Source organism: Salvelinus fontinalis, chromosome 18 (assembly GCF_029448725.1).
Source record: "Salvelinus fontinalis isolate EN_2023a chromosome 18, ASM2944872v1, whole genome shotgun sequence".
Taxonomy (NCBI): Eukaryota; Metazoa; Chordata; class Actinopteri; order Salmoniformes; family Salmonidae; genus Salvelinus; species Salvelinus fontinalis.
In genome coordinates this window covers 55895694-55912092 of record NC_074682.1, presented here as the reverse complement: position 1 = coordinate 55912092, position 16399 = coordinate 55895694, and the positions used below count along the sequence as shown (strand labels likewise).

Genomic DNA, 16399 nt, shown 5'->3' with positions numbered 1-16399 from the left:
TAGATATGGAATAGGGTTCCATTTGGGACATATCCCTGCAGGGTAAAGTCTACTACTGAGTGAGAGTCATCGATGCTTCGTGCCTGAGCCTCCCCAAAAAGGCCAGTCAGAAAAGCAAGATGAAACTGTGGGACTCTGAGTTGGAGTTGTTGGAGTCTGTAACCTTGAGCTTGTGGGTGTAATTGGTCATGGGAGAACCCACAGGTGCCAAGTTACAAAATGGTCTCCCTTTGATGATTTCAGCAATAGTTTTTTCTTTTTTGACAAATGATTTATGGAAATGGATGTTTCCGGGACCCTGGGGTTGGAGGGAGGGAGAGAGAAGGGGAAAACGCACAGCACACACAGCACCCCCGGTCATGGAGACACTTTTAGTTATAACACACAAAGCAACCCCAATCAGAGAGCCACATTTAGTTAAAACACACACAGCACCCCCAGTCATAGACACATTTAGTTAAAACACACAGCACCCCCAGTCATAGAGCCACATTTAGTTGAAACACACAGCAACCCCAGTCATAGACACACTTAGTTAAAACACACAGACCATCCCCAGTCATTGAGACACATTTACTTAAAATACACAGACCACCCCCAGTCATTGAGCCACATTTAGTTAAAATACACAGATCACCCCCAGTCATAGATCCACATTTAGAACACCCCCAGTCATAGATCAACATTTAGAACACACAGATCACCCCGAGTCATTGAGACACATTTAGTTAAAACACACAGAGCACCCCCAGTCATAGATCCACATTTAGAACACCCCAGTCATAGATCCACATTTAGAACACCCCAGTCATAGATCCACATTTAGAACACCCCAGTCATAGATCCACATTTAGAACACTCCAGTCATAGATCCACATTTAGAACACCCCAGTCATAGATCCACATTTAGAACACCCCAGTCATAGATCCACATTTAGAACACCCCAGTCATAGATCCACATTTAGAACACCCCAGTCATAGATCCACATTTAGAACACACAGATCACCCCGAGTTATAGAGCCACATTTAGTTAAAACCACATTGGAGTTTCTAGCTGACATAGCATGCTATTTCTCCTGACAAACCCAGACCCAGACCTACAGCCGTGAGAGAGTACCAATAATATCATCTATGTATATCACTGTCAGATACATTTGTGGCATTGTGACATGCAATTATTTTTTATTATTTTTTATTTTATTTAACCAGTTGAGAACAAGATCTCATTTACAACTGCGACCTGGCCAAGTTAAGCAAATCAGTGCGACAAAATCAAACAGAGTTACACACAAACAAACGTACAGTCAATAACACAATAGAAAAATCTATGTACAGTGTGTGCAATTGTAGAAGAGTAGAGAGGTAAGGCAATAAATAGGCCATAGAGGCAAAATAATTACAATTTAGCATTAATACTGGAGTGATAGATGTGCAGATGATGATGTGCAAGTAGAGATACTGGGGTGCAAAAGAGCAAGAGGGTAAGTAATAATATGGGGATGAGGTAGTTTAGTGTGCTATTTACAGATTGGCTGTGTAGAGGTACAGTGATCAGTAAGCTGCTCTGACAGCTGATGCTTAAAGTTAGAGAGGGAGATATAAGACTCCAGCTTCAGTGATTTTTGCAATTCGTTCTAGTCATTGGCAGCAGAGAACTGGAAGGAAAGGCGGCCAAAGGAAGTGTTGGCTATACCTGCTGGAGCGCGTGCTACGGGTGGGTGTTGCTATGGTGACCAGTGAGCTGAGATAAGGCGGGGCATTATCTAGCATAGACTTATAGATGACCTGGAGCCAGTGGGTTTGGCGACAAATATGTAGTGAGGGCCAGCCAACGAGAGCGTACAGGTCGCAGTGGTGGGTAGTATATGGGGCTTTGGTGACAGAACGGATGGAACTGTGATAGATGGACAGATGTCACGCCCTGACCATAGAGCTTTTATTCTCTATGTTGGTTAGGTCGGGGTGTGATTAAATGTGGGTCATCTAGGCTATTATATGTCGATGTTGGCCTGTTATGGTTCCCAATCAGAGGCAGCTGTTTATCGTTGTCTCTGATTGGGGATCATATTTAGGTAGCCATTTTCCAATTGTGCTTTGTGGGATCTTGTCTATCTATGCCTGTGAGCATTATTATAGCTTCACATTTCGTTTGTTCGTTTTGTTCTTTTAAGTTTTCTATTCCAAAATAAAGGATGGAAATATACCACGCTGCATCTTGGTCTACTCCTTATGATGAATGTGACAACTGCATCCAATTTGCTGAGTAGAGGCTATTGGAGGCTATTTTGTAAATTACATCACCGAAGTCAAGAATCGGTAGGATAGTCAGTTTTACGAGGGTCTATTTGGCAGCATGAGGGAAGGAGGCATTGTTGAGAAATAGAAAGACGATTCAAGATTTAATTTTGGATTGGAGATGCTTAACGTGAGTCTGGAAGGGGAGTTTACAGTCTAACCAGACATGTAGGTATTTGTAGTTGTCCACATATTCTAAGTAAGAACCGTCCAGAGTAGTGATGCTAGTAGTGTGGGAGGGTGCGGGCAGCAATCGGTTGAAGAGCATGCACTTAGTTTTACTTGCATTTAAAAGCAGTTGGAGGCCTCGGAAGGAGTGTTGTATGGCATTGAAGCTTGCCTGGAGGTTTGTTAGAACAGTGTCCAAAGAAGGTCCAGATGTATACAGAATGGTGTTGTCTGCGTAGAGGTGGATCAGAGAATAACCAGCAGCAATAGCGACATCATTGATGTATACAGAGAAAAGAGCCAGTCCGAGAATTTAACCCTGTGGCACCCCATAGACTGCCAGAGGTCCGGACAACAGGCCCTCCGATTTGACACACTGAACTCTATCTAAGAAGCAGTTGGTGAACTAGGCGAGGCAGTCATTTGAGAAGCCAGGCTATTGAGTCTGCCGATAAGAGTGTGGTGATTGACAGAGTCGAAAGCCTTGGCCAGGTCGATGAAGATCGCTGCACATTAATGTCTCTTATCGATGGCGGTTATGATATAGTTTAGGACTTGAGTGTGGCTGAGGTGCACCCGTGACCAGCTCGGAAACCAGAATGCGTAGTGGACAAGGTACGGTGAGATTCAAAATGGTCGGTGATCTGTTTGTTAACTTGACTTTCAAAGATTTTAAAAAGGCAGGTCAGGTTTGATATAGGTCTATAACAGTTTGGGTCTAGAGCGTCTCCCCATTTGAAGAGGGGGATGACCGCGGCAGCTTTCCAATCTTTGGGGATCTCAGACGATACGAAAGAGAGATTGAACAGTCTAGTAATAGGGTTTGCAAGAATTTCTGCGGATCATTTTAGAAAGAGAGGGTCCAGATTGTCTAGCCCAGCTGATTTGTAGGGGTCCAGATTATTTTGCTCTTTTAGAACATCAGCTGTCTGGATTTGTGTGAAGGAGAAGCGGGGGGAGGGGGGGCTTGGGCTAATTGCTGAGATGTTGGCCGGGGTAGGGGTAGCCAGGTGGAAAGCATGGCCAGCCGTTGAAAAATGCTTATTGAAATTGTAAATTATTGTAGATTTATCGGTGGTGACAATGTTTCCTATCCTCAGTGCAGTGGGCAGCTGGGAGGAGATGTTCTTATTCTCCATGGACTTTACAGTGTCCCAGAACTTTTTGGAATTAGTGCTACAGGATGCAAATTTCTGCTTGAAGAAGCTAGCCTTTGTTTTCCTAACTGATTGAGTATATTGGTTCCTGACTTCCCTGAAAAGTTGCATATCATGGGGGTTATTCAATGCTAATGCAGAACGCCACAGGATGTTTTTGTGCTGGTCAAGGGCAGTCAAGTATGGGGTGAACCAAGGGCTATATCTGTAATTAGTTCTACAGTTTTTGAATGGGGCATACATATTTAAGATGGAGAGGAAAGCACTTTTAAAGAGCAACCAGGCATCCCCTACTGACGAGGATGAGGTCAATATCCTTCCCGGATACCCGGGCCAGGTCGATTAGAAAGGCCTGCTCGCTGAAGTGTTTTAGGGAGCGTTTGACAGTGATGAGGGGTGGTATTTTGACTGCCAAGCCATTACGAGCGCAGGCAATTATACATGTAGGATAATTGGACATCCTGCCTTTCTATTTTAGCCAGGTCAAGATTTCTTCTTTCAACATATGCACATCAGACACATTTGTTTCTTTGCCATTGTAACAGTATAACTTTAAACCGTGCCCTCGCCCCGACACGGGCGCGAACCAGGGACCCTCTGCACACATCAACAACGGTTGCCCACGAAGCACGGTCGTTACCCATCGCTCCACAAAGGCCACGGCCCTTGCAGAGCAAGGGGCAACCCTACTTAAGTCTCAGAGCAAGTGACGTAACTGATTGAAATGCTACTAGCGCGTACCCGCTAAATAGCTAGCCATTTCACATCCGTTACACTCACCCCCTTTCAACGTCCTCCCTTTTCCGCAGCAACCAGTGATCCGGGTCAACAGCATCAATGTAACAGTTTAACTTTACGTCGTCCCCTCGCCCCGACACGGGCGCGAACCAGGGACCTTCTGCACACATCAACAACGGTTGCCCACGAAGCATCGTTACCCATCGCTCCACAAAGGCCGCGGCCCTTGCAGAGCAAGGGGCAACCCTACTTAAGTCTCAGAGCAAGTGACGTAACTGATTGAAATGCTACTAGCGCGTACCCGCTAACTAGCTAGCCATTTCACATCCGTTACACCATGTGGTGTTATTCTACCCAACCCAACAACAAGTGATGGAGATTTGTGTTGTGCTCTTAATTGCCATTGCATGTGGTGTGAACACAGCAGGCTGAACAACTGGAGGGTTTTCCCTCAGTCACAGAGAGCAGAGAGCCCGTCCAACTTAACCTCCAGCAGCCCAGAGCCCACCAGCCATCAGTCTCTTTTTCACTCAGCCAGGCTCCCCGTCACAGCTCTGCTTGATGCTGTGGGTGTGTGTATGTGTATGTGTATGTGTATGTGTGTGTGTCCAAACCCAGCAGCCATCCCTTCTCCTCTCACTCAGCCAGACAGAAATCCTTTCACGCTTCCTCCTCCCTTCCTCCCTCCTCTCTCGCTCCCTCCCTCCTCCTCCTCCATCGTCCCTCCCTCTCCCGTCCTCCCTCCTCCTCCTCCATCATCCCTCCCCCCCACCCTCTCCCCCAGCCTCCCTCCTCCTCTCTTCCCCATCCTCCTTCCTCCTCTTCCACCCTTCCTCCCTCCCACCCCTGTCCTCCTCCCTCTACCATCCTACCTATGACGAAGGTGCTGTGTTTTAACTAAACATTGTTCTATCAAATCAAACTTTATTTGTCACATGCGCCGAATACAACATGTGTAGACCTTACCGTGAAATGCTTACTTACAAGCCCTCAACCAACAGTGCAGTTCAAGAAATAGAGTTAATTAAGAAAATTTTGACCAAATAAACTAAAGTAAAAAAATATATAAAAAGTAACACAATAAAATAACAATAACGAGGCTATATACAGGGGGTACCGGTACTGAGTCAATGTGCTGGGGTACAGGTTGGTTGAGTTAATTTGCACATATAGGTAGGGGTGAAGTGACTATGCATAGATAATAAAGAGCATGTAAAAGCAGTGTAAAAAACAAACGTAGTTTGGGGGTGGGTGTTAATGTAAATAATCCGGTGGCCATTTGATACATTTTTCAGCAGTCTTATTGCTTAGGGGTAGAAGCTGTTATGGATCCTTTTCGGGGTGACAGCGTAGCCTAGTGGTTAGAGCGTTGGACTTGTAACTAGAAAGGTTGCAAAATTGAATCCCCGAGCTGACAAGGTAAAAATCTGTTGTTCTGCCCCTGATCAAGGCATTGAACCCACTGTTCCTAAGACGTCACTGAAAGTTCGAATTTGTTCTTAACTGACTTGCCTAGTTAAATAAAGGTTGAATAAATAAAATTACTTTGGTGAATGGAGTCTTTGACAATTTTTGGCCTTTCCTCTGACACCGTCTAGTATATAGGTCTTGGATGGCAGGAAGCTTAGCCCCAGTGATGCACTTGGCCGTACGCACTACCCTCCGTAGCGCCTCACGGTTGGATGCTGAGGAGTTACCATACCAGGTGGTGATGCAACCAGTCAGGATGCTCTCAATGGTGCAGCTGTAGAACTTTTGGAGTATCTGGGGACCCATGCCAAATCTTTTCAGTCTCCTGAGGCGAACAAGGTGTTGTCGTGCCCTCTTCACGACTGTCTTGGTGTGTTTGGACGATGATAGTTCACTGGTGATGTGGACACCAAGGAACTTGAACCTCTCGACCCACTCTACTACAGCCCCATCGATGTTAATGGGGGCCTGTTCGGCCCTCTTTTTCCTGTAGTCCACAATCAGCTCCTTTGTCTTGTTCACATTGAGGGAGAGGTTGTGGTCCTGGCACCACACTGCCAGGTTTCTGATCCCCTCCCTATAGGCTGTGTCATTGTTGTTGGTGATCAGGCCTACCACTGCTGTGTAGTCAGCACACTTAATAAAGGTGTTGGAGTCGTGTTCGGCCACTCAGTCGTGGGTGAACAGGGAGTACAGGAGGGGACTAAGCACACACCCCTGAGGGGCCCCAGACATGTTGTTGCTTACCCTTACCACCTGGGTACGGCCCGTCAGGAAGTCCAGGATCCAGCTGCAGAGTGAGTTGTTTAGTCCCAGGGTCCTTAGCTTAGTGATGAGTTTTGCGTGCACTACGATGTTGAACGCTGAGCTGTAGTCAATGAACAACAATTCTCACATAGGTGTTCCTTTTGTCCAGGTGGGAAAGTGCAGTATGGAGTGCAATTGAAATGGCATCTTCTGTGGATCTGTTGGGGCGGTATGCGAATTGGAGTGGGTCTAGGTTGTCCGGGAGGCTGCTGCTGATGTTACCCATGACCAGCCTTTCAAAGCACTTCATGGCTACTGACGAGTGCTACGAGGTGGTAATCATTTATACAGGTTACCTTTGCTTCCTTGGGCACAGGGACTATGATGGTCTGCTTGAAACATGTAGGTATTACAGACTCGGTCAGGGAGAGGTTGAAAATGTCAGTTGGTCCGCGCGTGCTTTGAGTAGATGTCCTGGTAATCCATCTGGCCCTACGGCTTTGTGAATATTCACCTGTTTTAAGATTTTGCTCACATCGGCTACCGAGAGCTTTATCACAGTCATCCAGAACAGCTGGTGCTCTCATGCGGGCTTCAGTGTTGCTTGCCTCGAAGCGAGCATAAAAGGCATTTAGCTTGTCTGGTAGGCTCGGGTCACTGGGCAGCTCGCGGCTGGGTTTCCCCTTTGTAGTCCGTAATAGTTTTCAAGCCCTGCCACATCTGAAGAGTGTCAGAGCCGGTGTAGTAGGATTCTATGACAAAGGTGCTGTGTGTTTTAGTTAAATGATGCTCTATGACAAAGGTGCTGTGTGTTCTCTGAAGAACTCACCTGCCCATCAAAGCTGTAGTCTGGGAGCAATGCGTTCAAAAAACTGGAGTGGAATGGATTGTCAACATGTGATGACTCTTTCATTTATTCTGCAAATACCCAGTGTTTATATTTTTTGAAACCTGGAGAGAAAATAAACTATGTGTGAATGTGTTGACATGAAAGAGGTCTAGCGTAGTCGGCTGTACAGGATAAACTGAGTCTGTGTTCCAATTGGCATCCTATTCCCTAGATAGAGCACTCCATTTGACCAGATCCCTGTAAGCCCTGGTCAAATGGAGTGCACTGTGAAGAAAATAAGGTGTTTTTTTGGGTTGAAACCAGACAGTCTGGCAGAGTGAGTATTTTGGACCTCCCATTTGTCAGTCCCATATCACTAACAGACAGCACACTCAGCTCTGACTGAGACAAAAAAACAACACAAAGGCTCTATATCAGCTTTCAACTGGCTTTCCTTGTCCTTTGTTTCAAACACAGCCCTGCTGTTTCTGTGAGAAAGATAGGCAGATTTTAATCTTTGGTCAACGTTAAAAACATCCAAAGAGATTGATGTCCCTTTCGCACACTTACCTCAGCGCAGACACTGCTGTGCCATTGTTGTGCAGTTCAACTGGGTATTGTTATCGGAAGGTTTTGGGATCCAAAGGATCCAAGGATTCTACTTTATAGAATGTTTACATACCCTACATTATTCATCTCATGTGTATATACTGTACTCTATACCATCTACTGCATCTTGCCTATGCCGTTCGGCCATCACTCATCCATATATTTATAAGTACATATTCTTATTCATTCCTTTACACTTGTGTGTATAAGGTAGTTGTTCTGAAATTGTTAGATTACTTGTTAGATATTACTGCACGGTCAGAACTAGAAGCACAAGCATTTCGCTATACTCGCATTAACATCTGCTGTTTTGTGTATGTGACCATTAACATCTGCTAACCATGTGTATGTGACCAATAACATCTGCTAACCATGTGTATGTGACCAATAACATCTGCTAACCATGTGTATGTGACCAATAACATCTGCTAACCATGTGTATGTGACCAATAACGTATGCTAACCATGTGTATGTGACCAATAACATATGCTAATCATGTTTTTGTGACCAATAAGTTTTGATTTGATTTGTTCCAACTGATCCTCAATCTTCTGTATTCATTCAGTTTGGAGGACTGTGTGTATTCATGGAGATGTATGGCTGACTTTCCAGTTAGCTAGCTCGTTCTATGTGTGGGCAGACTTGCAGTAGTCTGGAGGCATTGTTTACCGGTTAGCTATCTTGTACTGTGTGACCCTGGCTTGTGATGCTTGTGTACCAGTTGTCTAGCCGGCTTACTTGCCTAGCTTACCCTACCCTGAATGTTTTGTGTATTGGTTGTGAACCAGTTAGCTAGCTCATACTGTATGCCTGCCTTACAGTACCATACCCTGGAGGCTTGTGGATGTGTTGTGTACCAGTTAGCTAGCTCTCAGTGTGTCTCCCTGCCTTGCAGTAGCATACCAGTTAGCTAGCTTGTCCTGAATTCCCACTGGCAGCCTGTCACAATAGATAGCTCTGGTGGAATTGGTAGAGTGTTCCAAAGTGACAAACAATGAGAGAACGGGGAAGAGATGCTTTGAGCTGTGACACTGATCAGGTTAACCATCCCAGCTCCTCCGTAGCATTTTGAGCTAAAGGAAAAAGTCAAGAATTTCAAGGAATGTGACATAACCAGGAAGAACTGTGGTCAGGTTATAGCCCCACTACTTTGTCCTGGTCTAGTTATAGCCCCACTAGTTTGTCCTGGTCTAGTTATAGCCCCACTACTTTGTCCTGGTCCTGTTATAGCCCCACTACTTTGTCATGGTCCTGTTATATCCCCACTACTTTGTCCTGGTCTAGTTATAGCCCCACTACTTTGTCCTGGTCTAGTTATAGCCCCACTACTTTGTCCTGGTCCTGTTATAGCCCCACTACTTTGTCATGGTCCTGTTATAGCCCCACTACTTTGTCATGGTCCTGTTATAGCCCCACTAGTTTGTCCTGGTCTAGTTATAGCCCCACTACTTTGTCCTGGTCCTGTTATAGCCCCACTACTTTGTCCTGGTCCTGTTATATCCCCACTACTTTGTCCTGGTCTAGTTATAGCCCCACTACTTTGTCCTGGTCTAGTTATAGCCCCACTACTTTGTCCTGGTCCTGTTATAGCCCCACTACTTTGTCCTGGTCTAGTTATAGCCCCACTAGTTTGTCCTGGTCTAGTTATAGCCCCACTACTTTGTCCTGGTCCTGTTATAGCCCCACTACTTTGTCCTGGTCCTGTTATAGCCCCACTACTTTGTCATGGTCCTGTTATATCCCCACTACTTTGTCCTGGTCTAGTTATAGCCCCACTACTTTGTCCTGGTCTAGTTATAGCCCCACTACTTTGTCCTGGTCAGATTATAGCCCCACTACTTTGTCATGGTCCTGTTATAGCCCCACTAGTTTGTCCTGGTCTAGTTATAGCCCCACTAGTTTGTCATGGTCCTGTTATAGCCCCACTAGTTTGTCCTGGTCTAGTTATAGCCCCACTAGTTTGTCATGGTCCTGTTATAGCCCCACTACTTTGTCATGGTCCTGTTATAGCCCCACTAGTTTGTCCTGGTCTAGTTATGGCCCCACTACTTTGTCATGGTCCTGTTATAGCCCCACTACTTTGTCATGGTCCTGTTATAGCCCTACTAGTTTGTCCTGGTCTAGTTATAGCCCCACTACTTTGTCATGGTCCTGTTATACCCCCACTAGTTTGTCCTGGTCTAGTTATAGCCCCACTACTTTGTCCTGGTCTAGTTATAGCCCCACTACTTTGTCATGGTCCTGTTATAGCCCCACTACTTTGTCCTGGTCTAGTTATAGCCCCACTACTTTGTCCTGGTCCTGTTATAGCCCCACTAGTTTGTCCTGGTCTAGTTATAGCCCCACTACTTTGTCCTGGTCTAGTTATAGCCCTACTACTTTGTCATGGTCCTGTTATAGCCCCACTACTTTGTCCTGGTCCTGTTATAGCCCCACTACTTTGTCCTGGTCCTGTTATAGCCCCACTAGTTTGTCCTGGTCAAGTTATAGCCCTACTAGTTTGTCCTGGTCTAGTTATAGCCCTACTAGTTTGTCCTGGTCTAGTTATAGCCCTACTAGTTTGTCCTGGTCAGGTTATAGCCCTACTAGTTTGTCCTGGTCTAGTTATAGCCCTACTAGTTTGTCCTGGTCCTGTTATAGCCCTACTAGTTTGTCCTGGTCAAGTTATAGCCCTACTAGTTTGTCCTGTTATATCCCTATTAGTTTGTCCTGGTCCTGTTATAGCCCTATTAGTTTGTCCTGGTCAGGTTATAGCCCTATTAGTATGTCATTTTCAGGTTATGGATCCACTAGTTTGTCCTGGTCAGGTTTTAGCCCCACTAGTTTGTCCTGGTCAGGTTTTAGCCCCACTAGTTTGTCCTGGTCAGGTCACGTGGTGAGGAGAAGTTCATATTTCAGATGCTACTGTTATACACAAGCCTTGATACTTGAACAAGGTAAAATACCTATGTAACTTTTCCACCAGCTGGTTTGCCGTATCTCAGAACCATCGGTTAACTAGATTCTCACACTTTGAGAAATTAGGTATTCCTTTTAGGATTTAAATCTAAATCTGCATCGACCAAAATGTAATTTTACGTTCAGCTATTAGAATCACAGCTTGCCTCTGACTTTCACAGTGACCCCAGGCTGTGTGTGTTTATTTGGCCACTTGTTGTTATAGGTTTTCCATGAGCAGGCGGCTCAATACTTGTCTCCCAGGAATGCATGAGGTCCTATCAACAGCGTTCTGTCGGAACATACAGAAATACATGCACTCATACACACTAACATGCCACAGCATCACCAAACCATAATGCTGGGACAATGTAACATTTACCAACCAGCCCTTGGATTTCATCCCTTACGTTTCCACCTTGACACCTTGCACCTTGAAGTCAGCTGTCCACTGGACCAGTAAACTAGGTTGTTGATCAGGGGGCAACAGTAGTCCTCTAGGTTGTAAGGGATGTGACATCACCAATAAACTAGGTTGTTGATCAGGGGGCAACAGTAGTCCTCTAGGTTGTAAGGGATGTGACATCACCAATAAACTAGGTTGTTGATCAGGGGGCAACAGTAGTTCTCTAGGTTGTAAGGGATGTGACATCACCAATAAACTAGGTTGTTGATCAGGGGGCAACAGTAGTCCTCTAGGTTGTAAGGGATGTGACATCACCAGTAAACTAGGTTGTTGATCAGGGGGCAACAGTAGTCCTCTAGGTTGTAAGGGATGTGACATCACCAGTAAACTAGGTTGTTGATCAGGGGGCAACAGTAGTCCTCTAGGTTGTAAGGGATGTGACATCACCAGTAAACTAGGTTGTTGATCAGGGGGCAACAGTAGTCCTCCAGGTTGTAAGGGACGTGACATCACCATGGAAGACTATGACAGAGGAAACCCCACTTCTACATGCCGGAGGTACACTATTTACAATCCACACATGTTGGATAGTTATTGTACCTTGTCCGTGTATTCCAATTGATGTTGCTATTTTAATAAATGACAGTGAAGAGAACACATATCATGTCAGTTTCCTCTGAGGTCTGAGCTTCAGACACGCTGTTATCGACTGTCCTCCGTGTACCTCCACACACACACACACACACACACACACACACACACACACACACACACACACACACACACACACACACACACACACACACATTTCTGTTATCAAATGTTCTCTGTGTGCTTCAAATGTCACAGATTCTGTTTTCTATTCTCCTGAAGATTGAAGTCTTCCCTCTTCTCTACATGGTGTATTACTTTTGACCAGAGCCTTATGGATAGTTCCCGTGTCTAATCAGATCCCTACTCACTCACCGTTTCCCACAGCTTACATGCTTAACAATACTATCAATTCATTTGTACTTTTAACCCGGATATGTGTGTATTCATCTGTTAAAAAACAGTTATCTGTTAAAACCGGAGAAATCCGTTATTGTTTTTGGTTAATAACTAGCGAACATTATGTTTTGAGCATCATTCTAACATATGAACTCTACAGGCTTGACAAACACATACTAGTATTAATACGGTCATCCATATTATTTTGCAGTTTAGTATTACATAGTGAAAGTTAATGATAACTTAATTTTACACTGAACAACAATTTAAGGGGAAATCTAATCCCAACATATCGGGTCACACAATCCAAAATATAACTCTCGAAAAGATGAATCAAATTCCATAACCAGGAAAGACCGGCAATCATGCTCTCAAACCTTTCAATATTTCATATAACAAAGCTAGTCTGAGGTGCACATTTTGCAAAGAAAGAAAGAAAAAAAATTACGAATGTCACATTATTTTTGTTTGTAACTTCCAATTATCGTATTGTCACGGTTGGGAGACGAAGCTGAGACAGAACACTTGTTGTAGTTTTGAAGCATGAAACGTTTAAAACGCTTCTCATACAGGGCTGTATCTACCCAACCTCCCTAGTTACATGGCAGCATTTGGAACGCTAACAGTAACATAAAGCCGTCCCTCATTTCGCAGCCTCGTGTAGACAGACAGACTAAGTGGATTAGATTAGAATCCACTTGAGTTGAAATGAAAAAAGGAGTTGCCGACGGTAGGGATGTAAATGCATATCCAAATGAAATGTTCTTTCAACCACTAGTCAGACAAATGATTACAATGATTAATCAGAGTGTAATTTGTGCTTTACATTTTTCCCTTGTAGATAATTGCAGGACATACATAATGCAGAAGGTAGAGGAAGAAGCCAGAGATATTTTTTTATTTCCTGAGGTGCCCTCTCTCTCTCTCTCTCACTCTCTCACTCTCTCTCGCTCTTTCTCTCTCACTCTCCCACTCTTTCTCTCACACTCTCCCACTCTTTCTCTTTCTCTCTCACTCTCTCTCTCCCTCTTTCTCTCTCTCCGTCTCTGTCTCTCACAATTCAATTCACTCTCACTCTCTCTCTCTCCCTCTTTCTCTCTCTCCGTCTCTCTCCGTCTCTCTCAATTCAATTCAAGCTCTCTCTCTCTCTCTCGCTCTCTCTCTTTCACGCTCTCTCTCTTTCACGCTCTCTCTCTCTCGCTCTCTCGCTCTCTCTCTCTCGCTCTCTCGCTTGCTCTCTCTCTCGCTCGCTCTCTCTCTCGCTCTCTCGCTCTCTCTCTATCTATCTCTCTCTCTCTCACAATTCAATTCACTCTCTCTTTCTCTCTCTCTTTATCTCTCTCTCACAATTCAATTCACTCTCTCTCCCTCTTTCTCTCTGTCTCTGACTCTCACAATTCAATTCACTCTCTCTCACAAAAACCCCATCCTCAATTCTTTCCTCCATCTCCTAACAATGCCATTAATGTGTATCACTCCACCAGTCTTTCACTCCTCTGCAAACAGTCCAACTGCTTTCTCCAATCATCCCTTATTTTCTGTTTCTCTTTCCCTGAAGGGAGCATTTTTACACCTAATTGAAAACATAAAGTACATGTTCTCAATACAACAACACACTCATAGATCTGCTTCAGTTCGTTTATGTTATTACAGGCCTTTAACATGTCCAGTTGTATCATTTTGATTGATTTTTTTAAAAACCAATTTAAAATGTTGCTGTTTTTTTTTAAGCACATTTTAGAATTCGTAAAAAGTACTAAGCTGTTTTAATAGCGTTCATGTTATTATCACAGTCTCTTTCATGTCTCTGAATCCAAGTTGTAAAGCACAAAAAACAGAGAAGTGGCTAAGTGGGTTGGTACAGGGGCTTGTAGATAAAAGGGGGTTATTTACTTTGATGTCGTTCGGTACTGGACATCTCACGGTGTTAGCCATGCGGCCATGCGGCCATGCGGCGTTAAGCCCCCCAGATCACCACTCTGATCAGAAGAGATACATATTGAGAAGTGACACCGTACTGCGGGAATCACACAGATATGCTGGTCTGCATCCCAAACGGCATCTTATTAGCTTTATAGTGCACTACATTTGACCAGAGCCCAATAGGGTAGTGCCTTACTTTTGACCGGAGCCCTATGTCGGGAACAGATTGCCATTTGGGATGCACACACTGTGAGTGGTGACAGGGTGCTGCTGTGTTCACTGAGGGATGGTGACCTGTGCTGTTATTCTGTTAGCCTCTTCTCTACACAGGGTTCAGAGCAGCTAACAGCAGCATTTACCTGGAACGCATCCAAAATGGCACCCTATTCCCTTTGTAGTGCACTACTTTTGACCAGAGCTCTATAGGGCCCTAGTCAAAAGTAGTGCACTTTAAAGGGAATAGGGTGCCATTCAGGTGGTCATCACATCTTATGTCCTACCAGCAACCACTACATGGCTTGTCTCTTGTCCGTTCCTGGACTCTGGTTTGGGGAGTGCATCAAAGCAGGGACCGAGAGACTGAAAAACAGCTTCTATCTCAAGGCCATCAGACTGTTAAACAGCCACCACTAACATTTAGCGGCCGCTGGCAACACACTGACTCAACTTCAGCCACTTTAATAATGGGAATTGATGGAAATGTATGTAAAAATGTACCACTGGCCACTTTAAACAATGCCACTTAATATAATGTTTACATACCCTACATTACTCATCTCATATGTATATGTATATACTGTACTCTATAACATCTACTGCATCTTGCCATCTTTATGTAATACATGTATCACTAGCCACTTTAAACTATGCCACTTTATGTTTACATACCCTACATTACTCATCTCATATGTATATACTGTACTCTAGACCATCTACTGCATCTTGCCTATGCCGTTCTGTACCATCCCTCATTCATATATCTTTATGTACATATTCTTTATTCCTTTACACGTGTGTGTATAAGGTAGTAGTTGTGGAATTGTTAGGTTAGATTACTTGCTGGTTATTACTGCATTGTCGGAACTAGAAGCACAAGCATTTCGCTACACTCGCATTAACATCTGCTAACCATGTGTATGTGACAAATAAAATGTGATTTGATTTGATTTGATTTGGGAGATGTGGAGTGGCAGAGCCCTTATCTTATGTGGTAGTAGTCACTGTTACTGAAGAGTCCTTGTATACACACACACACACACACACACACACACACACACACACACACACACACACACACACACACACACACACACACACACACACACACACACACACACACACACACACACACACGCACGCAGGGCACACACACGCAGGACACACACACAAAACACACAAACACACACTGGGTCAGCATTATGTGTTCACTTTGTTATCATGTCCCCTTTATAATTAGAATGCTGTAATTATTATCACCATAATTAACAAATTGCTACTGCAGCAGTATTGGTGGGCAGTTACCAATGGTGGGAGAAATATTACTTTATTTACATTGTCAGTTAACAATGTTGTGCAAATATCTCCTTCTCATTCAAGGTTCGTCTGTTATTTAACCTTTATTTAGCCAGTTAAGACCAATTTTTTTTTTTTTTACAATGACGGCCTACCCCGGCCATACCCTCCTTTAACCCGGACGACGTCGACCCTATGAGATGATAGGTGTGAGTCTTTCTGTAATGGATCTATTTAAGTTGTAGTCATTATGTCATACCTCTAGCTTTATTGAACCAGGACTATAGTTTAAATAAAGGTTAAATAAAAAAAATAGAAAAAAATAAGAAATTGAACTGGGGGCTTTTTCACAAAAAAAGTACCAGACAAGGTCAGAATCATCATTTCAATCTCAAAACGTTATTATTACTGTGACATTACTGTTGGGGCAAAGACATCTTAACTAACACTGCCAGATGATAGACGTTCATGCTACCTATCGATTTTACACAATACAATTATTGAGATAGGACAGTAATCCAGTTACGTAATGGACACTGAAATCTTCCATTAGCTCCCCCTAAGGTAAAGCCAAATGATTTAGCTCAGTAGGCTAACAGTCAGTCTTGTAGAACT

The 16399-nt window shown here is 44.1% G+C and overlaps 1 protein-coding gene across 1 annotated transcript in view; it reads left to right on the top strand.

Moving 5' to 3' along the window:
• LOC129815774 (metabotropic glutamate receptor 7) overlaps window positions 1-16399 on the top strand; it is a 313714-nt gene that overhangs the window by 231686 nt on the left and 65629 nt on the right. The window lies entirely within an intron of this gene.